This window comes from Zootoca vivipara, chromosome 1, assembly GCF_963506605.1.
Source record: "Zootoca vivipara chromosome 1, rZooViv1.1, whole genome shotgun sequence".
Lineage (NCBI taxonomy): Eukaryota > Metazoa > Chordata > Lepidosauria > Squamata > Lacertidae > Zootoca > Zootoca vivipara.
The window spans coordinates 25440191-25462114 of record NC_083276.1 but is presented as its reverse complement, the minus strand read 5'-3'; the positions used below and the strand labels follow the sequence as shown (position 1 = coordinate 25462114).

The following is a 21924-nucleotide window of genomic DNA, read 5'->3' as shown; positions in this document are numbered from 1 at the left end:
ATTTTTAAAGCTTCTCCTCTCCCTAGAAAGTCAGGATGACACAATTCTTTCCCCTGGTAAAATTGCATTCAGGGGTTTCGTATGGCAAGCTCTCTCCACTTCCACCTCCAGGAAGCTTGAGCTGTTGATGAGCTGTGATTAGCAGTACAATTTCAGAGCACATGTATACTAAAATAAATAAATGCCAATGCCTTTATCCTCACTGGAGGAGATGAACAAGTGGACAAGAAAAGCATCACTTCTGCATAGGTCCAATAATTATAATTAAATATACAACATTCATTTTAGACCAGTTTTCCTTTTTAAGCTATCCATTCTGTATCTGTAAAATAATCCCTGGTGTGCCGTTAATACTTGTTGTTGTTGTTTAGTTGTTTAGTTGTGTCCGACTCTTCGTGACCCCATGGACCATAGCACGCCAGGCACCCCTGTCCTGCACTGCCTCCCGCAGTTTGGCCAAACTCATGTTTGTAGCTTCGAGAACACTGTCCAACCATCTCGTTTTCGGTCGTCCCCTTCTTCTAGTGCCCTCAATCTTTCCCAACATCAGAGTCTTTTCCAAGGATTCTTCTCTTCTCATGAGGTGGCCAAAGTATTGGAGCCTCAGCTTCACGATCTGTCCTTCCAGGGAGCACTCAGGGCTGATTTCCTTAAGAATGGATAGGTTTGATCTTCTAGCAGTCCATGGGACTCTCAAGAGTCTCCTCCAGCACCATAATTCAAAAGCATCAATTCTTCGGCGATCAGCCTACTTTATGGTCCAGCTCTCACTTCCATACATCACTACTGGGAAAACCATAGCTTTAACTATACGGACCTTTGTAGGCAAGGTGATGTCTCTGCTTTTTAAGATGCTGTCTAGGTTTGTCATTGCTTTTCTCCCAAGAAGCAGGCGTCTTTTAATTTTGTGACTGCTGTCACCATCTGCAGTGATCAAGGAGCCCAAGAAAGTAAAATCTCTCACTGCCTCCATTTCCTCCCCTTCTATTTGCCAGGAGGTGATGGAACCAGTCCACGATCTTATTATTATTATTATTTTATGTTGAGCTTCAGACCATATTTTTTGCTCTCCTCTTTCACCTTCATTAAAATGTTCTTTAATTCCTCCTCACTTTCTGCCACCAAGGTTGTGTCATCTGCATATCGGAGGTTGTTGATATTTCTTCCGGCAATCTTAATTCCGGCTTGGGATTCATCTAGTCCAGCCTTTCACATGATGAATTCTGCATATAAGTTAAATAAGCAGGGAGACAATATACAACCTTGTTGTACTCCTTTCCCAATTTTGAACCACTCAGTTGTTCCATATCCAGTTCTAACTGTAGCTTCTTGTCCCACATAGAGATTTCTCAGGAGACAGATGAGGTGATCAGGCACTCCCATTTCTTTAAGAACTTGCCATAGTTTGCTGTGGTCGACACAGTCAAAGGCTTTTGCATAGTCAATGAAGCAGAAGTAGACGTTTTTCTGGAACTCTCTAGCTTTCTCCATAATCCAGCGCATGTTTGCTATTTGGTCTCTGGTTCCTTTGCCCTTTCGAAATCCAGCTTGCACTTCTGGGAGTTCTCGGTCCACATACTGCCTAAGCCTGCCTTGTAGAATTTTAAGCATAACCTTGCTAGTTTGTGAAATGAGCGCAATTGTGCGGTAGTTGGAGCATTCTTTGGCACTGCCCTTCTTTGGAATTGGGATGTAGACTGATCTTCTCCAATCCCCTGGCCATTGCTGAGTTTTCCAAACTTGCTGGCCTATTGGGTGTAGCACCTTAACAGCATCATATTTTAAAATTTTAAATAGTTCAGCTGGAATATCATCACTTCCACTGGCCTTGTTATTAGCAGTGCTTTCTAAGGCCCATTTGACTTCACTCTCCAAGATGTCTGGCTCAAGGTCAGCAACCACACTACCTGGGGTGTACAAGACCTCCATATCTTTCTGGTATAATTCCTCTGTATATTCTTGCCACCTCTTCTTGATGTCTTCTGCTTCTGTTAGGTCCTTACCACTTTTGTCCTTTATTATGGTAATCTTTGTATGAAATGTTCCTTTCATATCTCCAATTTTCTTGAACGGATCTCTGGTTTTCCCCGTTCTATTGTTTTCCTCTATTTCTTTGCATTGCTCATTTAAGAAGACCCTCTTGTCTCTCCTTGCTATTTTTTGGAAATCTGCATTCAGTTTCCTGTATCTTTCCCTATCTCCCTTGCATTTTGCTTGCCTCCTCTCCTCTGCTATTTGTAAGGCCTCGTTGGACAGCCATTTTGCTTTCTTGCATTTCCTTTTCCTTGGGATGGTTTTCGCTGCTGCCTTCTGGATAATGTTACGAGCCTCCATCCATAGTTCTTCAGGCACTCTGTCCACCAAATCTAAATCCTTAAACCTGTTCCTCACTTCCACTGTGTATTCATAAGGGATTTGATTTAGATTGTATCTTACTGGCCCAGTGGTTTTTCCTACTTTCTTCAGTTTAAGCTGGGATTTTGCTATAAGAAGCGGATGATCTGAGTTACAGTCAGCTCCAGGTCTTGTTTTTGCTGACTGTATAGAGCTTCTCCATCTTTGGCTGCAGAGAATATAATCAATCTGATTTCGATGCTGCCCATTTGGTGATATCCATGTGTAGAGTCGTCTCTTGTGTTGTTGGAAAAGAGTGTTTGTGATGACCAGCTTGTTCTCTTGACAGAACTCTATTAGCCTTTGTCCTGCTTCATTTTGAACTCCAAGCCAAACTTGCCAGTTGTTCCTTTTATCTCTTGATTCCCTACTTTAGCATTCAAATCCCCTGTAATGAGAAGAACATCCTTCTTTGGTTTCATTTCTAGAAGGTGTTGTAAGTCTTCATAGAATTGGTCAATTTCACTTTCTTCAGCACTGGTAGTTGGTGCATAGACTTGGATTACTCTGATGTTAAAAGGTCTGCCTTGGATTCGTATCGAGATCATTCTGTCATTTTTGAGATTGCATCCCATTACAGCTTTTGCCACTCTTTTGTTGACTATGAGAGCCACTCCATTTCTTCTACGGGATTCTTGCCCACAGTAGTAGATATGATAGTCACCCGAACTGAATTCGCCCATTCCCTTCCATTTTTGTTCACTGATGCCCAGGATGTCAATATTTATTCTTGCCATCTCCTTTTTGACCACATCCAGCTTACCATTATACATGGTTCTTACATTCCAGGTTCCTATGCAATATTTTTCTTTACAGCATCGGACTTTCCTTTCGCTTCCAGGCATATCCGCAACTGAGCGACCTTTCGGCTTTGGCCCAGCCGCTTCATCAGCTCTGAATCTACTTGTACTTGTCCTCCGCTCTTCCTCAGTAGCATGTTGGACGCCTTCCGACCTGAGGGGCTCATCTTCCAGCGTCATAACTTTTATATGCCTGTTGTCTTTGTCCATGGAGTTTTCTTGGCAGGGATACTGGAGTGGCTTGCCAGTTCCTTCTCCAGGTGGATCACGTTTAGTCAAAACTCTCCATTATGACCTGTCCATCTTGGGTGGCCCTGCATGGCATAGCTCATAGCTTCTCTGAGTTATTCAAGCCCCTTCGCCATGAGAAGGCATTGATCCATGAAGGGGGCCGTTAATACTAGGGATTGGGAATTTGTAGCCTTTCAGAAATTGCTGGACTGCAACTTCCATCATCCCTGACCATTGGTCACTCTGGCTGTCCAAAACACCAGACATGCATAGGATAGCAGTGTTCCTTTCCGTTTGTTTTTATAGTCAATACAGGCAGGGCTGGGGCAGCCATTAGGTGGCGCCCCTGTGGGTGCCCTGCCTGGCCCTCTACCTCTGCTGGTGGCAGCGGCATGGGCAGTGCAGGAAATACCAGCAGCAGGGTGGCACATCCTGTTTCGCCACAAGTGGTGAATCGGGATGTGCCACCCCTAAATACAGCCTTCCAGCCAATAGCAGCTAACCTTTGGCCTTCCAACTGCTGCTGGACTACAAACCCCATCGCCCTTGACCTGAGTGTGATGGGACTTGGGAGAGCCACAACAACTACAACTGAACAGGTTCCCCACCTTTGCCACAGAACCTGTACGTATCTTGACTAAACCCCTCCTGAAACATGGGTCAAGATGGTACCCTTGAGTGGAAGGAATGATAGAAAACCCAAATTAAAAAGATGAATTGCTACTACTCTGAGAACTACTGAAGAACATTGGAGTGGTGTGTGTGTGTGTGTGTGTGTGTGTGTGTGTGTGTGTGTGTGTGTGTGTAGGGGGTCTAATATATATAAACTGGCCTGGAACTGAAAGGACAGGCCCCGTCTGAGAGAGATGAAGGATTCACATACACAGAGAAAGCAAAATGAATCAAGCTTTTTAATGCACTCTAAACATGACAGCAATTGGCCCCTGTGGAATCTTGGACAAGCTTGACAGCCGAGAGCTATTTAAACCAGCAATAGTCTCAGCAGTGTAGCATCTTCATACTTATGAAGGGAGGGGGGGATTACTCTGCATAGCGAAATACAAAACAGCAGGCAGCCACGGAAAGAACTTGCAATGGGCAATGGAAGCCATTACCCAGATTATGCATCCTTGTTATATTGCTTTGATAACCTTGCTCATCTCCCATAAGGCTCAGCCAAACCTTTCACAATCTTAATATAATCTTATTAAAAATGGACGTGGAATCAAACATAAGTAAACAGCAAAAATAAAAAACCCATAAATATTCCTCAGGTTAAACATCCCACTTGCATCATGCATCCTTCCTGCTGTGAGACTCTCCTGTATCTCCTGCTTGTCAGGATGGAAGAATGAGAGGGCTATGTGAATGTATGGAGAAACTAGGCAGCTATACAATGACAAAGTGTGCGACTGTTGCTTAACCCACCTGTGCCTCTGAGCCATGAAGCTTTCCTCTCACCTCTGCTCTATGCCACACGGCTCTAGGCTCCTATTATATGCCATCCCATATAAAGCAAGATTATGGTGGGTTGGATGGGGAAAAGCCCTTTTCTGCATTTTTTAGAAGTGCAGTTAGATAATTTTAGACCCCCTGATTTAATTGCCATATGTACCTCCCTCCCCCTTATAAATAATTGGCATGTCTCACTTCTCTGAGGTCACATTCAAACCAGCACTATTAAGCAGCCACAAGATTCCACCCAAGAATCCTGGGAACTGTAGTTTGTGAAAGGTGGTGAGAGTTGTTAGAAGGCCCGTCCTCCCTGCCCAGAGAGCCCAAGTCCTGTCCTGATGGTACCAGAAACGGTGTGTACAGAAAGTAACTCAACAAAGCAGCTGAACCATAGAATGCTCATCTCAGACTGTGGCCTTCCTTCTGATGGGTTCCCTTGTCCCCTTCCCCGTATTTTAGATTTTGTTTCTTTGATATGAAGCCTACATGTTGTATTGCTGGGAGCACTTCCACTTTAACTCAGAAAACTGATATGAACAATAAAAACAAACAGAAATTAGGAAATAAAAGAACTTTTTACTGCAGAGGGAAAGAGACCAGCGGGCTCTCATTTCCCCCCATTCCCTCACAGAGCTATTTCCCCTCACTGGTACAAGATGCTGCACTTTCTATTCATTTCCTGGCATTACTGCAGAGGCACGACCATAGCCTTTGGCTTACACTAAAATCAGGCACTGGATAAAATAACAGTGGCATTACCTGCAGCGCTGGTGTTAAAATAGCTTTCATTTAAGGAGGGGAAAAATACAAAATAAAGTGTTTGCACTTATGGGAGGGAATGGAAGGCTTGTAGCCTGGCTGTAGCAATTATTAGCCTGGTTTATTTTACCCCGGAGAAAAAAATATGCAACCGAGGAGAGCAGAGTAATGGCTTGGAAATTACTCAGATCAAAATGCTGTTGTACACCGGATATTCTTTGCAGGCTTGAATCACCTTTTCCATTCATTCTCACAGCACTGCTGCTTTCGAAGAAAACTACCATTTCAATTTTCCATGCTATATGCAAGGTCCATATTGAAAACAAATGTCAGCCTGCTTTAGAATAACAACCCGGTGTTATTTTTTCCATAAGCAATCCCTCCCCCACTTCTTTCTTTGCCTTTTAAGTCTGAAGTTCCCTCTGTCTGGTTTTATTAAGTGTGTGAAAAGGTAGGCAGTTTGCCCAAACTCTGAAAATGAAAGTTTGTTAAGCAACCCAGGTGGGGTGCACGAAACCCAGAGGTTCAACAACAAAGGAAGGAATACAATATGTGTGAAGGCAACCAGAGGCCTTTCAGGCCTGTGACCTCAAGAACAGCATTCCTCTTCAAGTTCACACACCTCTTTGTGGTGGGAAAAGTTTAAGATGGTATGAGGGATCTGGGAGGTTGGTGCTTTCTGCCCACAAGCTCACCATGGGGCTGATGGGCCATAGTGCAATCTACCAATGGCCAAATGGGGTCCATTGGGAGCAGTTCAAGCCATAACTCAATGGTGCATGGCCAATTTGAGCTTTATACATGGTTATTCCAAAGAATAACCATGGTGCTGGAGGAGACTCTTGAGAGTCCCATGGACTACAAGAAGATCAAACCTATCCATTCTGAAGGAAATCAGCCCTGAGTGCTCACTGGAAGGACAGATCCTGAAGCTGAGGCTCCAATACTTTGGCCACCTCATGAGAAGAGAAGAATCCTTGGAAAAGACCCTGGTGTTGGGAAAGATTGAGGGCACTAGGAAGGGGACGACAGAGGACGAGATGGTTGGACAGTGTTCTCGAAGCTACGAACATGAGTTTGACCAAACTGCAGTCTGCGGGAGGCAGTGCAAGACAGGAGTGCCTGGCGTGCTATGGTCCATGGGGTCACGAAGAGTCGGACACGACTAAATGACTAAACAACAACAACAACAACAACAACAACATTCCAAAGATCATGGCATCAGCACAACTGGTATCACTTGATATAATATATATTCCTAAATGAACTTCCTTGACCCTACTCTAGTTCTTATCTCAAACATGTACTGGCAGGCATTGATGAAGCTTCCTGTGCTCCTAATACGTTATGTAAAGATCAGCACAGTAATCTAGTATTGTCAGCAAACTTTAATTAACACTGCCTTCAATTTATAGCAAGCAACTATGAGGGCAGGAAGATGAAGGGCCTTGGGCACTGTGTCCTGTCAGGGGCGCCATACATGCAGGGCCATGGCGGATGAGCCCCTCCACCCATTTTCAATAAGGGGGCTGAGCCCCCTCAATATTCCACAGCCCACATCATGGGAGGAGGCCCGGTGGGGCCTGTCACGCCCTCTGAAAGGCCTGAGGGGGTCTGCCTCAGCTTCAACGGACTCCAGTGGGTCTTCGTACTGCAGTGAGGGGCTCTAGTCCACAAGCTTTGTTGTTGTTTAGTCATTTAGTCGTGTCCGACTCTTCATGACCCCATGGACCAGCAGTCCACAAGCTTAACATGAGTCAATGGTGCGATGCAGCAACAAAACAGTGAATCCTCTCCTAGGCATCAACAGAAGTATAGTGTCCAGATCAAGTAACAGGAGGACCGCTCTGTTCTTCCTTGGTCAGACCATACCTGGAATACTGTGTCCAGTTCTGGGCCCTACAATTTAAGAAGGATATTGATAAGCTGGAACATGTGCAGAGGAGGATGACCAAGATTATCAAAGCCTCGGGAGGTTACGGACCATAGCTGCCAAGTCTCCCATTTTTCACGGGAAACCCCCGTATTTTAAAACGTTTCCCGCTGGCAGCCCGGATTGGAAAAAATCCCGTAAATCCCCCGGATTTCCTACCTGCCAGGGAGGCTCCATTTTGGGTCCTGACACCCCCCGATTTCCAGGCATGGGCAGAGCGGCACTGGAAGTCACTTCTACGCATGACATGCGTAGAAGCGACTTCCGGTGCCGCGCTACCCATGTCTGGGCACTGTAAATTGGGCAAAGTGGCACCGGAAGTTGCTTCTATGCATGTCCGGACATGCGTAGAAGTGACTTCCGGCACTGCGCTACCCATGTATGGGCACCAGAAATCGGGCAGCACTGGCACCGGAAGTTGCTTCTATGCATGGCGACTTCCGGTGCCACGCCGCTGCTGATCCCACATTTTTCAGCAGGAGACTTGGCAGCTATGTTATGGACTCAGCTTCATTAGAAGTCTGTAAGCAGAGGTTGGATGGCCTTCTGTCATGGATGCTTTAGCTGATATTTCTGCATTGTTGGAGGGTTGGACTAGATGACCCTTGGGTCCATTCCAGCTCTACCATTCTATGATTTTATGATGTCCCACAAAAAAGAATTTGTTTCCCTGTAAACAATAGTAACATAAACTTTGGACTCAAGAAATGAACACAAGTAACCGGGTAAGTCACTTCTCACTGATTATATTCTTCCAACTAGCAACTGAGCAAGGTAAATAAAATGGGAAATAAACAAGAGCTTAATAGGAAATAAACTGGGAATATAAGTGTTATGACAAATCACTCATCTCCAAGACACCCTCCATTCTGCATGGACTCAAAATAGAACTTAAGCCCTAGTTTTTCAATGGTTGGGTAGCTTTCACAGCTCCAACATAGACCTCCCCCCCTTTCACTCTACACTCTCAAGAGCCAGCCTGACATTATGTTTCACTTCAGGTCAGACATTCCCTTCTCTCTACATTTTCTTGCTTTGCTGTATTGTGGCTACTGTGACAAATGTCACACTTATTTTCTTTTTAGGCTTTCGAAACATATATCCATCAAGGTATGTACTGGTATGTACTTTATGCAACATACCAGGACCAAAATGCCTTATAATATGTTTTCGAAAAGAACTTTTAAAAGATCTGTGTGGTGCTGGCGGTTCGCCCTATTTGGTGTCCCTGTTCAGGTGTCTGAGTTATTTACAGCTCTGTCCCCAGTTTATTTCATTAATCCAAAAAAAGCTAATGCAGGCTCTCATGCTACTGACTTTTTTTTAATAAAAAAAGCTTTTCAGGATAAAAGTGTGGTGTGTTATAGGTTCCATCACTGAGTTATGGATCCATCCTGTGTTTTTATTGCCCTTTCTTTCCATTGATTCAATTAATGAAACTGATGAATGGCATTCAGGATTAAGGTAATGGGAGCATAAAGTAGCAATGGAACTATTTTGTATGCCATTGTTCATCATGAGCCCCAAATAAAACTTCCACTTTTGAGCGATTTGTTTTCCAAAGGTCCTAAAGTGAGTGAAAGGAATTTTAATTGTTTTTGTTGACTTTCTTTTTCCTTTCTAAAGCTGCTTGGTGACATGCGGGTGAGGAAAGCTGTCATGTCGTTCCTGCTAGATATTTTCCCCTCTTTCATCAAGCAGCATAGCCTGAAAATACTAGTCAATCACTACTTACCACCACTTTGTAAGAATCACAACTGGAGGATGCCTTATGATACAAGGTGACAAATGTTTGATTACCATTGTAAGTGAGCCTGGAGTCCCTGAGGGCTATTGGAGATCTGTAAGCAAAGCCAAGGCATTATTGTGCTTTAGCATCAAATTTGAAACTGCGAACAATGTATTCCTCAGGTATAATGGTGGGTTTTGGGGGAGGTGGGGGGTGCAGTTACACCTACAAATTTGTACATTAGGAGAGTTGACACAAGGAGTTTTCAAATCACCTTCAATAAAGTTGTAAGGGAGTCACAAGGTTGTGTGGTCTGCCACCATTGTGTACTGTGGTTGTTGTTGTTGTTGTTGTTACCACCCACCGATGAGGTAGGTTCGGCTAAGAGACGGTGACCCTGAGAGCTTCGTGGCTGAGTGGAGATTTAAACCCTCCTCTCCCAGTTCCTAGTCCAACACTAACCATTACACCACACTGACATGTGCCACATACCTAGATCAGAACATGTGATGAGTGTGGTATAGCAGTTAGAATGCTGGACAAGGACCTGGGAGACCAGGATTCAAATCTCCACTCAGCTGTGAAATTCACTGGGTGACTTTGGGCCAGTCACCCAGTGTTGCAGCCTAATCTATCTCGCATGGTTGTTGCACAGATAAAAATGGAGAGGAGAACCATGCGCACCATCTCCTTGGTGAACTTCAACATCAACTTCATTGGACTGGTCATGTTGTTCAGATGCCCGGTTATCGTCTTTCCAAAGCAACTACTCTATTCCATACTTAAAAATGGAAAGGGTAATGCTGATGGCCTACAAAAGAGGTTTGAAGACTCTCCCAAGGCAAACCGTAAAAAATATAGTATAAACACTGACAATTGGGAAACATTGGATTGTGAGCGCTCCAACTGGAGAACAGCCTTTACCAAAGGTGTCATGGACTTTGAAGATGCTTGAACTCAGGATGAAAGGGAGGAACGTGCTAAGAGGAAGGCACGCTTGGCAAACCCTCACTATTATTAACTCCCGCCCAGAAACCACTGTGGAAGGACGTGTAGAACCAGAAGTGGAAGGACGTGTGGAACCAGAATTGGCCTCCACAGTCACTTATGTACTCATTGTTAAGACCGTGTTCATGGAAGACAATCTTACTTGGCTATGAGTGATCACCAAAGAAGAACAAAGAAGAAGATATCAATGAACCATTAAATAAACAAACAACAGAGATCCTCCACACCATAGACAAATCAGCATCCCCTTCCCACACTGTCTGAACATGCAAAAGGATGTGATGATTTGCCATGACCACAGGCAGTGGGGGGGGGGGCTAACCCAGAAAACCTCACAGCCCTCCTCTGTTATATGAGGGGCATAGGGGTCTCCTAACAACTCCCAGGGCTTTTACCAAACTACAGTTTATCAAACCTTACAGGATTCTTTGGGGGGAAAGTCATGACTGCTTAAAGTGCTTTAAATGTGTAGTGCAGATGGGGCCACAGTCTTAAGACAGTGAAAAAAATCCATAATTCTGTCTAGCATTCCAAAACAAATTCTAAATATAGCCTTGCGCCTCTTGCCTCCACTATATTTCAGTGTTTCTGTGGAATAAATCTGCCTTGAATTAATGGCTCAAAACAGGGGCATGGCAAATGATGCAGGATGGTGAGAACTGAGTGGTTCTAAGCCCTGATTTTAATTTAGAGAGTTCCTCTTTGGTTGACAATATCTAGTAACGGAAGAGGGGGCTAGTTTGGGGTTGGTTTTTGGTTTTTTTTTTTACAGTAGTTTCTGAGTTGCTCAGTTCATGTGAATGAAATTTACACAAAAGCCCCCAAATGTAATCATCCAGGCACTGTTTATTTGGCTTTCAGGACTGAAGCTTTTGGTTACATTTCCTGTCACAACGCAGAAGCTTCAAACTATATTTCTAAACATTACAAGCTGGCTTTTGAAGAAAAAGTAGAGCTAATGCACGTTTGCTCAAGGCCACTCATTAGGGAGAAATGCAAAGCAAATGATAACTTTTTTTCCTTTGTTTTCCCCTTCATTTGAAAATGAAGCTATTGATCTTGTATCCGGCAAAGCTTTTAAAGTGTACTGTAAATGAATGCAGGGCCCTACCACTATGTACTGCTAGCTTTTACATTTCAGGGGAACTGACATATCTTACAAAATGTCATAATTGTGCTAGCAGGCAGTTGAGAATAATGACTTTGGGCTGCCTTTTTATTTATTTCCCATTTATTTCTGAGGAAGGAGAGATGTCACAGAGAGTAGCAGGAAAGTGGTCAGCACATGGACTCAAGCATACCGTCAATGAGACAACATATTTCCTTTCCTATGTCTTCTGTTATCTAAGAACAGTCACAGGTCATATTACTCACATGTTTTCCCCAGTCAAACAGTATTTTCATTGGAAGCTGAGTTTCACAGGGTCCTACGCTTCCAAGCAACGAACACTTTATGTTCCATTGTTTGACAATGTGTGCACAAATGTTTTGAAGCATTTCCTAAAATATTATATTCACTTATTATTTATGTATCCGTAATGACATAAGGTCTCGAAGCTACGGACATGAGTTTGATCAAGCTGCGGGAGGCGGTGCAGGACAGGAGTGCCTGGCGTGCTCTGGTCCATGGGGTCACAAAGAGTTGGACACAACTAAATGCCTAAAGAACAACAACAATGACATAAGGATTGTTTTGTCAGACTGTGGCCTAGCTGGTCTGTTTTAAGACAGCTTTGCCTTAGTTATCCATATCCTGGGTACCTCCAGGTTGAACTACTGAAATGTATAATACATGGTGCTGCTGTGGAAGATGGTTCTGAAACTGTCATTGCAGGAGTGCTAAATTGGATGGGTTGTCAGGGACCCATCTCACCTGTGTGAAAACATCTGCACTGGGTCCATGTTTGGTGATTCTCTTTTAAAGACTTTCATGGCTTGGGACCAAGAGTTGGACCACCTTTCTCCGTATGAGCCAGTGTTTTACATAGCTGCCAAGTACCCCGTATTTCCCGGGAAACCCCCGTTTTTACTTACCGTTTCCCAGAGGTCTCCCATTCCTGCTCCTCTCCCGTTAATTTCCCTTAGTTTTGTTCCTGTCGGCGGCCATTTTTCTGGTGTCGCTTTGCCCATCTATGGGCACCAGAAAATGGTGGGCGCCGGAAGTCGCGTCTACGCATGTCCCGAAGTGCGTAGACACAACTTCCAGTGTCGCTTTGCCCATCTATGGGCACCGAAAATGGCCGGCGCCGACACCAGAAGTTGCGTTCACACACTTCTGGACATGCGTAGACGCGACTTCCGGCACCAGCGCCAGCCATTTTCAGTGCCCATAGATGGGCCAAGTGACACCGGAAGTTGCGGCTATGCAACTTCCGGTGTCGTATGGCTGCCAATCCCGGATTTCTCCGCTGGGTACTTAGTAGCTATGGTGTTTTAAGATCATCCACAGAGGCCCTTCTTTGAGTATGCTCATTGTCACGGGTATATCAGGTGACTAGTTAGCAAACAAGCCTTTTCATTTCTGCTTTCCTGATTATGGGATACTCTCACCAAGGAGGCTTACTTACCAGCTACTGTACTTGTAATTTCAGTACCAGGCAAAAGACCTTTCTTTAATCTCACAGACATTTTAACAGTATGGCATTGTTGGTGTTTTCTCCATTGCCTGGTTTTTAATTATGTTCATATTTTATCTGTTGCAGATTTTATCATTTCTGATGGCGTTCTCATTATTGTTCCTTCAGTAGCACCTTAAAGACCAAGTAAGTTTTTATTTTGGTATGAGCTTCCGTGTGCATGCACACTTCTTCCAGTGTATCTGAAGAAGTGTGCATGCACACGGAAGCTCATACCAAAATAAAAACTTACTTGGTCTTTAAGGTGCTACTGAAGGAATTTTTTTATTTTGCTTCGACTCAGACCAACATGGCTACCTACCTGTAACTTCATTATTGTTGTATAGTTCTTGAATATTTGAAGGGTAGGGCATACATATTTGAATCAAATAAACCAGCATTCCTTCTCTGGTACACCATTGAAAGCTCATGTTCTGAGTACATATAGTATTTTGTATCTTCTTTCAACCTTCATATAAAGCAATCAGAGCACAGTGCTGTTCACCATGGAGGTTAAGTTTTACTTGGTGTTGATGATGTTCATTAAAATACCTTTAGTGGTTGCAATTACTGGAGGAATAGGAATAGGAAAAGCTTGAGTGAGAGGGCAGCAGTAAGTCAGCTAGATTCTAATCAAAACTAGTGAACTGGAAAATATTCTCTAAAGGATTGGCAAACAACCATTGGGAATTTCCCAATAAACCAGTGAATCAAAGTGGGTAGATAGTAGATAGCACCAAGTAGATATGAATATAGAGTATAGGTGAAGAAATCACCCCAAACGTCAAGGCTGGTGATACATGAAATGTATGGGGACAATCTTATGATTTGATCACACACTCAGCTCCACTGTAATAGTAGGGATGACAATAGGCATAGGGAATATATAGGGTTAATGACAGTTGCTAAACCCACCACTTGACTTCTGCACTGGGCTTCCCAGAAAGCCTCTGAATGGCACAGCTGTGCTTAGGTGTGTGTTTTTAGACATGAAGAGTTTGCATAAAGAGACATAAGACTTCCAACCAAGGGTTTAGGTTTATTAAATTTATACATAGCTTCCCACTCAGAAAGTCCCCAAAATGATTTACAGCCATGTTTTTGTTTTAAAGCCAAAAGAAAATCATATACATACTGTATAATTAAAAAGGTCATTTCAGTTCTAATGAATGAGTAGTTCTTGGACCGCGCTCCAGGAAATATCAGTGGTCCCTAGCATATGATGAAGAGAGAGAGAAAATAAGATTTCTTTGAGTTGTTTTTTTTTTATGTGCTGAAAAGTTTAACCTCCGATGAACATCAGCCTGGCTCTTTGGCAGTGGAAAGTGGTTGCATGAAAACCTAGAGTCATAGTATCTTAGATTTGCAGAGTTGTAAGTGGCCTGGAGGCTCCAGCTCTCTGTAATGCAGGAATCCTGCCCACAGAGTGGGCTTGAACCACCAACGTTCTGGTTAACTGCTAGCTGCACTGACCCATTCCGCATGAAGAACAGAGGTGTGTGTGTGCAAATTTTGTGCTTTTGTGTGCCTCAGCTTATACCGTATTTAATTGAATATAATGCACACATTTTTTTGCCAAATTACGTCGAGAAAATTAGGATGCACATTCAATTTGATGGTGCTTTTACATTCACCAGCAGATACTTCTTTTGTTTCAATGTTTTGAAAATTGAGGTGCGAAATAGATTTGATGGTGCATTAGATTCGCGTAAATACGGTAGTAGTTCTACCCATTCAAAAGGTGAGCTAAAAGCGACATAATAGAAGTTTATAAAATTATGTGTGGAGTAGAGAAAGTGGGTAGAGAAAAGTATCTCTCTCTACCCACATTAGAAGTCATGGACATCCAATGAAGCCAAATGCTGGAAAATTCGGGACAGATTTATTCACACAGCACATAGTTAAACTATGGAACTCACTCCCACAGGAGACAGTGATAGCTAACAACTTAGATAGCTTTAAAGAGTGGAGAAATTCTCAGAACAGAAGGCTATCAGTGGTTAATAGCCGTAGTGGATATGTTCTGCTTCCACACTTAGAGGCAGTAATGTTTCTGAGTACCAGTTGCAGGAAACTACAGGAGCAGAGAGTGCTCTTGTGCTCTGATCCTGCTTGCAGGTTTCCTACAGGCATCTGTTTGGCCACTGTGAGAACTGGATGCTGGGCTTGATGAACCATTGGCCTGATCCAATGTTCTTGCATTCTTAACTCAGATGTATGTTCTTATTTTTTTTTCCTCTGCAGTTACTAGCTTGATGATGGCAATAAATATAGTTTTCTAGGTTAAGCCCCTTGGTAGTTGGAACCTGTGCCAATATGCAGTATAACAAAAAAGGCAAGCCTTATTATTTCTTTCTTTTTTTAATAAAACAGATGGAACTTGATGATTTCCAATGAATTTAATGGTAACCTATGTAGCATAACGGGGTTTGTTTAAGGCAGATGATTTAAATCCCCCATTTCTAAATGCAGACCACATGAATCAATACTGAAGAAAACATTCTTCCATGGAAACAAAATATATGTTGAGTATGAATACAACACCAACTAAAATACATCAGAATATTTTCTTAGTCGTGGGGTTCATGTTAGCTATATGACAGTTAGATGGACAGGAGGCATTCAGTTCGTATGTGTTTCTATGCACAAATAAGTCCCTTTGGGTTTAATGTAGTTTCTTACTTCAAGGTTTGCAGCCTTTGATTCACTCTGTAGAACTTGCCAGTGGAACTTTGCTGAAAATTCATTCAAATAATAACCTTCTATAAAGAATATGCGGAGAGCACTTTGGGCAACATTTCCACAAAGTGGTACTAAATAATAAGGCAATTCTGTAATTGCAGTGCATTCATCACTGCAGTAAATCATTTGACTCCAACCCAGTGCAGGTAAAAGGGATCATAGTTTATTTTAGATCATATGTCACACTAAAGGTATTGTGTCTCCTCCCTTCCCAGTTGCAGACGATGACAAATGCAAAGGCACTTGGATAACATCTTCAAATGAAACAGATAACTCTGTATTTGGGGTATCGAGTAAGGATCAAAGCCGAAGCAAAGCTTCCCATTCCTTGATTGCTGGATTTGACATCCAGCATCCAAATGCTGAGAGTATCTTCATCAGGAGAAGAGAATTCTGGAATGCCAGAAAAGGCTTCTCTTGAAACCAGACAAGAATCGGTCAACACAGCCTTCTCAGCAAGGCAAGAAAATAGTCACCAGCTGAGTAAAGCCTTGGGATGACATGATGATGGATGGCCAGATGGTTTCAATCACACAGAAAAAGAACAAACTATCCTAAAACAGTAGGGCACAGTTCTTGGGATGCAATACAATGACCTACTCAAAAATCAGCTGATGAGGTGAGCCAAGAAATCCAAGGTTTTGGGTGCGATTTTGCTGACTTTCTCAATGCTGTCTCCTTTTTCGTCTTGAAAGAGAAGTGAAAGCCAGGAAATGCCACAAATAAAGGAGATGCAACTTTCAATAGAGTCTGCACAGACACCAGGCCTGCCTGTTACTGTCACCAAGCAGAACCACAAACAGTTACCACAGCTGTAAACACCTCAATTGGGAAGCCTGATGCAAAGTTTAGCTTAGTGTAGCTTCTCAAACAAACGGAAAAGCCACAATCTTTTTCAAGATATCACAGGCATGCCTATGTTCTATACCAGCTTTCACCAACCTGCTGCTCTCCAGATGTTCTGAACGTCGACTCCCAACAGCCCAAGCCAGCACAAAGCTGCCTTTTTATACCAAGTCAGAGCATTGCTCCATCTAACTCAATACTGTCTACAGTACTGACTGACAGCGGCTCTCCAGGACAAGGGTATCTCCCAACTCTATCTGTAGATGCCAGGGGCTGATCTTAGAACCATCTGCCTGCAAAACAGGTGTTCTGCCAATGTGCTAAGGCTGTTCTCTTATAAGCAGAGTCACATTAGGTACCCTGACCCTAAGCCGATGGTGACTTTATTTTTAAGGTCACAACCAGCTGCTTTGCAAGCTGAAGATGGAATTTATACTCCCAGATTCAAGCTTGGCTCACAACAGTTGGGTCTAAAGAGCATCTCTTTTCGCACACAGGATCTTCACATGCTGGAAACAAACTCACAAGAAGATACATAATTCACACTAACTACCCAGCTGCACTTAATCCATTGGCAGCTATAACCTTTAAGAAACAAGAAGTCGCAGACTTTGCACATAAGTTATAGATGCTTCCATTAATCAAGTATAATCTAATAGATAGGTGTTTCGGTCTGTCATGTCCAGTGTGCATTTTTCACCACAAGGTAGCCAATTAGACTGAAAACACCAAAGTGGCAGAGATATAGTTGTGCTCTCTACTGAGATTGGTTGGTGCGCCTCCTAATTTCTTAGGTGACCTTGTCCCGCTTTATTAGTCTTGAATAGCCTATTCCTATGTCTTTAATATCTATTCTGCAGGGAAAGGTTTCAAAGGTATTACTTTTCCTCCTAGCAAAGGAGCATTATGATAATACAAAGGATACATTATGGTGAAACCTTTTGTTGAAACACAGCCAAGGATCCAAAGACTTCAGGGAGTAGCAGCTGGTATCCCCCTACTCCAGTACTTCTCTTCTGGAACTTCAGTACAGTGGTACCTCGGTTTATAAACACAATTGGTTCTGGAAGTCCGTACTTAACCTGAAGCGTACTTAACCTGTAGCGAACTTTCCCATTGAAAGTAATGGAAAGTGGATTAATCTGTTTCAGACAGGTCCGCAGAGCACTTAAACTGAAAATACTCAAACCGAGGCGTACTTAAACCGAGGTAGGACTGTAGTTTACCACCTTCAACAAATACAATTGTTCCAACAGCATAGAGATTTCTGCTTGCAAAATAGAAATTCCCATGCCTCCCTAAACCTGTTCTGGGGTTTCTCCAACCCCCGGAGTAGATTTGAGGAAGGCATGAGGGAAGAGGGAGGAGTCCTGTAATACAATCAGAAATCCTAGGGCTGTTGGGACTCATTAGTAGAATACTGCAATGTCCTTCTATCTTCAGTATGGCATGTTGAAATTCAGCAGATACAACTTCTCACACCACAGCCTCTGCTTACTGGGACGACCTGGACCTGTTGGCTTTCTGTTTATCAGGCAATAGAGCACCTCTGTTAAGAAATTCAAAAGGGAATGGAATTTAATCTGGAGCAAACCAAGCTCTGGTTCTCTGGAGCAAGCTAATGCCTTTAGTTGATCCAGTCCCTCTTGGCAGAGGTTTAGGAGCCAGGGGCCAGCTATGTACGTCTTAAAGGCTTCTTTTTTTTAAGCCTCCTCCAATTATGAATTGAAAATGAAGCCAATACTGTCAACCATGTCTGGGAAGAAGAATGGGTAGCCAGAAGGGAGAGTGGCGAGGCAGAAACATATTGCTCTTTTTATTTGTAAACAGAATCCCTCTGGGAGTCCTGGTTGAAAGGCACCGTCATTAATTACATTTGAGAGGGAAAATCAGGAGAATCTACACCACGGAGATTGGGTGCTGATTCCTCTCCCTGAAGCAGCAACGGAAACTTCACGCTCATCTGTCAAGAACAGTGATGAAATAAAGCAAAGCCCGTGAGGGAGATGTGTGTTTTCAAGGATGTTACACAATTGTAAAACAGAGTGTTCTCCATGGCTCCCATAACCCCATAGCGGAATTTTATACCGAATAGACGTACACACACACACCTGATCTCTCTTGACCATGGATCCTGTGCTAGACACTGGATCTATCATTTCATTTCAGGACTCTTCACATGGTTATAGAGAGAAGAATAAAGTGGCAAAAAATGAAGATCTCCCAAAGAAAAATGAATATTGCCTGTCTGTCCTCTGCCTTAGGCGGTATTCACTCTCTTGTTTACTGTGTGCACCCACTGTGTTTTCAGTACTGGGTTTAAAATCTGTGTTCAAACAATGTTATCCAAAATGCATATGTATCCTGTGCTTTGCTATGAGATATTAGTATCTGATATGTGCACCGAGAACTCCCAGAAGTGCAAGCTGGATTTCGAAGGGGCAGAGGAACCAGAGACCAAATAGCAAACATGTGCTGGATTATGGAGAAAGCTAGAGAGTTCCAGAAAAATGTCTACTTCTGCTTCATTGACTATGCAAAAGCCTTTGACTGTATCGACCACAGCAAACTATGGCAAGTTCTTAAAGAAATGGGAGTGCCTGATCACCTCATCTGTCTCCTGAGAAATCTCTATGTGGGACAAGAAGCTACAGTTAGAACTGGATATGGAACAACTGATTGGTTCAAAATGGGGAAAGGAGTATGACAAGGTTGTATATTGTCTCCCTGCTTATTTAACTTATATGCAGAATTCATCATGCGAAAGGCTGGACTAGATGAATCCCAAGCCGGAAATAAGATTGCCGGAAGAAATATCACCAACCTCAGATATGCAGATGACACAACCTTGATGACAGAAAGTGAGGAGGAATTAAAGAACCTTTTAATGAGGGTGAAAGAGGAGAGTGCAACATATGGTCTGAAGCTCAACATCAAAAAAACCAAGATCATGGCCACTGGTCCCATCACCTCCTGGCAAATAGAAGGGGAAGAAATGGAGGCAGTGAGAGATTTTACTTTCTTGGGCTCCTTGATCACTGCAGATGGTGACAGCAGTCACGAAATTAAAAGACCCCTGCTTCTTGGGAGAAAAGCAATGACAAACCTGGACAGCATCTTAAAAAGCAGAGACATCACCTTGCCGACAAAGGTCCGTATAGTTAAAGCTATGGTTTTCCCGGTAGTGATGTATGGAAGTGAGAGCTGGACCATAAAGAAGGCTGATCACTGAAGAATTGATGCTTTTGAATTATGGTGCTGGAGGAGGCTCCTTAGAGTCCCATGGACTGCAAGAAGATCAAACCTATCCATTCTTAAGGAAATCAGCCCTGAGTGCTCACTGGAAGGACAGATCCTGAAGCTGAGGCTCCAATACTTTGACCACCTCATGAGAAGAGAAGACTCCCTGGAAAAGACCCTGATGTTGGGAAAGATGAAGGGCACAAGGAGAAGGGGACGACAGAGGATGAGATGGTTGGACAGTGTTCTCGAAACTATGAACATGAGTTTGACCAAACTGCGGGAGGCAGTGGAAGACAGGAGTGCCTGGCGTGCTCTGGTCCATGGGGTCACGAAGAGTTGGACACAACTAAACGACTAAACAACAACAACAACATTAGTATCTGATGCTTTACACCTATTGAAATCCTTAAGCAGAAACAAATTGAAGCCATGCCCATATGAACAGCTACAGGGGAAAGAGCTGTGAAATGGATGCACACAATAGCCCAACTTCATGGCACTCTAAGGTGGTATGAACTCCTTCATGGATCACTGCCTTGTCGTGACGAGGGGGCTTGAATAACTCAGAGAAGCTATGAGCTATGTCGTGCAGGATGGACAGGTCATAGTGAAGAGTTTTGACCAAACGTGATCCACCTGGAGCAGGAACTGGCAAGCCACTCCAGTATCCATGCCAAGAAAACTCAATGGACAAAGACAACAGGTATATAAAAGGTATGACACTGGAAAATGAGCCCCTCAGGTCGGAAGGCGTCCAACATGCTACTGAGGAAGAGAGGACAAGTACAGGTAGATTCAGAACTGATGAAGTGGCTGGGCCAAAGCCAAAAGGTCGCTCAGTTGCGGATATGCCTGGAAGTGAAAGGAAAATCCAATGCTGTAAAGAAAAATATTGCATAGGAACTTGGAATGTAAGACTCCCTGGAAAAGACCCTGATGTGGGAAAGATTGAGGGCACAAGGAGAAGGGGACGACAGAGGACTAGATGGTTGGACAGTGTTCTTGAAGCTACAAACATGAGTTTGACCAAGCTGCGGGAGGCAGTGGAAGACAGGAGTGCCTGGCGTGCTCTGGTCCATGGGGTCACGAAGAGCCAGACACAACTAAACGACTAAACAACAACAACAAGGTGGTAATATGAACACATCTCTAGATAAATGTGGAGTGCCATTACCAAGACTTCCTTAGCCACCCCTAGCTTCAGTGGTGTTGCAAAAGTGTAATGGTTAGAGAAACAGCATATGTACCATCAGTGGAGAAGCTGCTTTGATGTCACAGAACATGAAATGAACCCTCTGTGCTGGATAGTGGGCTGATTTCTTTTTGCATTGCCATCAGATGTTTCCAATTTTAAAAATAACGTTCTCTGCTTCCAGAACTCAGATGATAAATCCCCCAATAAATAAACAAAGGGCTGAGCCGAATGTTCACCAGTTTCAATATTTGAGATAAACTAACAATATCAGTTTGGAGGTAATTTCTCCAGGAGACCACTTAAATTGTGCAAATATTCACTCTTTTAAAACTCCTGTGCCACTATTTCATCAGTACACTGCTGGTTTTGCACCATTTTGTGGGAAGAGCTGCAGCTCACTGGAAGAACATCTGCTTTGCAAGCAGAAAGCTCCAGGTGAATGTCCCTGTGTCTTCAGATAGGGCTGGAATATAACCCTATCAGAAACCATGTAGAACTGCTGAAACCGAGAACCACTTGCCATCAGCACAGACAACAGTGAGCTAGCTATACCAAAAGTTTGATTTGGTATAAGATGACTTTCTATGTTCCTAAAAGTGTCAGTAATCAGAACCTGCAATAGAAAATACTATGAGCTGTTGGCGAGTGAAGTGACAAGGCAACACCATGTTGAAGCCATACCAAAAGTGTAAAGACAGGTTTTACATAACATGGCTGTGTGATTCATGATTACCTCCTTTGTTTCCCTTCTCAAATTTCTCGAATTAGCCTCATGGATATAAAATATCTGTGTGTGGGACACACACACACACACACACACAGAGAGAGAGAGAGAGAGAGAGAGAGAGAGAGAGAGAGAGAGAGAGAGAGAGAGAGAGAATTTTTGGATTCAGAGCCCTTGTGGATTTTCATATGGCATCTGTGTTCTCAATAATATTTGTGTGGAAGTTGGAATATTCCTTCTTTATGGTAGC

The 21924-nt window shown here is 43.2% G+C and overlaps 1 long non-coding RNA gene across 1 annotated transcript in view; it reads left to right on the top strand.

The window, feature by feature from the left end:
* LOC118081307 (uncharacterized) overlaps positions 1-20139 on the top strand; it is a 40939-nt gene extending 20800 nt beyond the window's left edge. The window contains exon 3 of the long non-coding RNA XR_004692056.2: positions 15882-20139. This is a non-coding gene — a long non-coding RNA (uncharacterized LOC118081307). The remainder of the gene's footprint in view (positions 1-15881) is intronic.
* The last annotated feature ends 1785 nt before the right edge of the window (positions 20140-21924 follow it).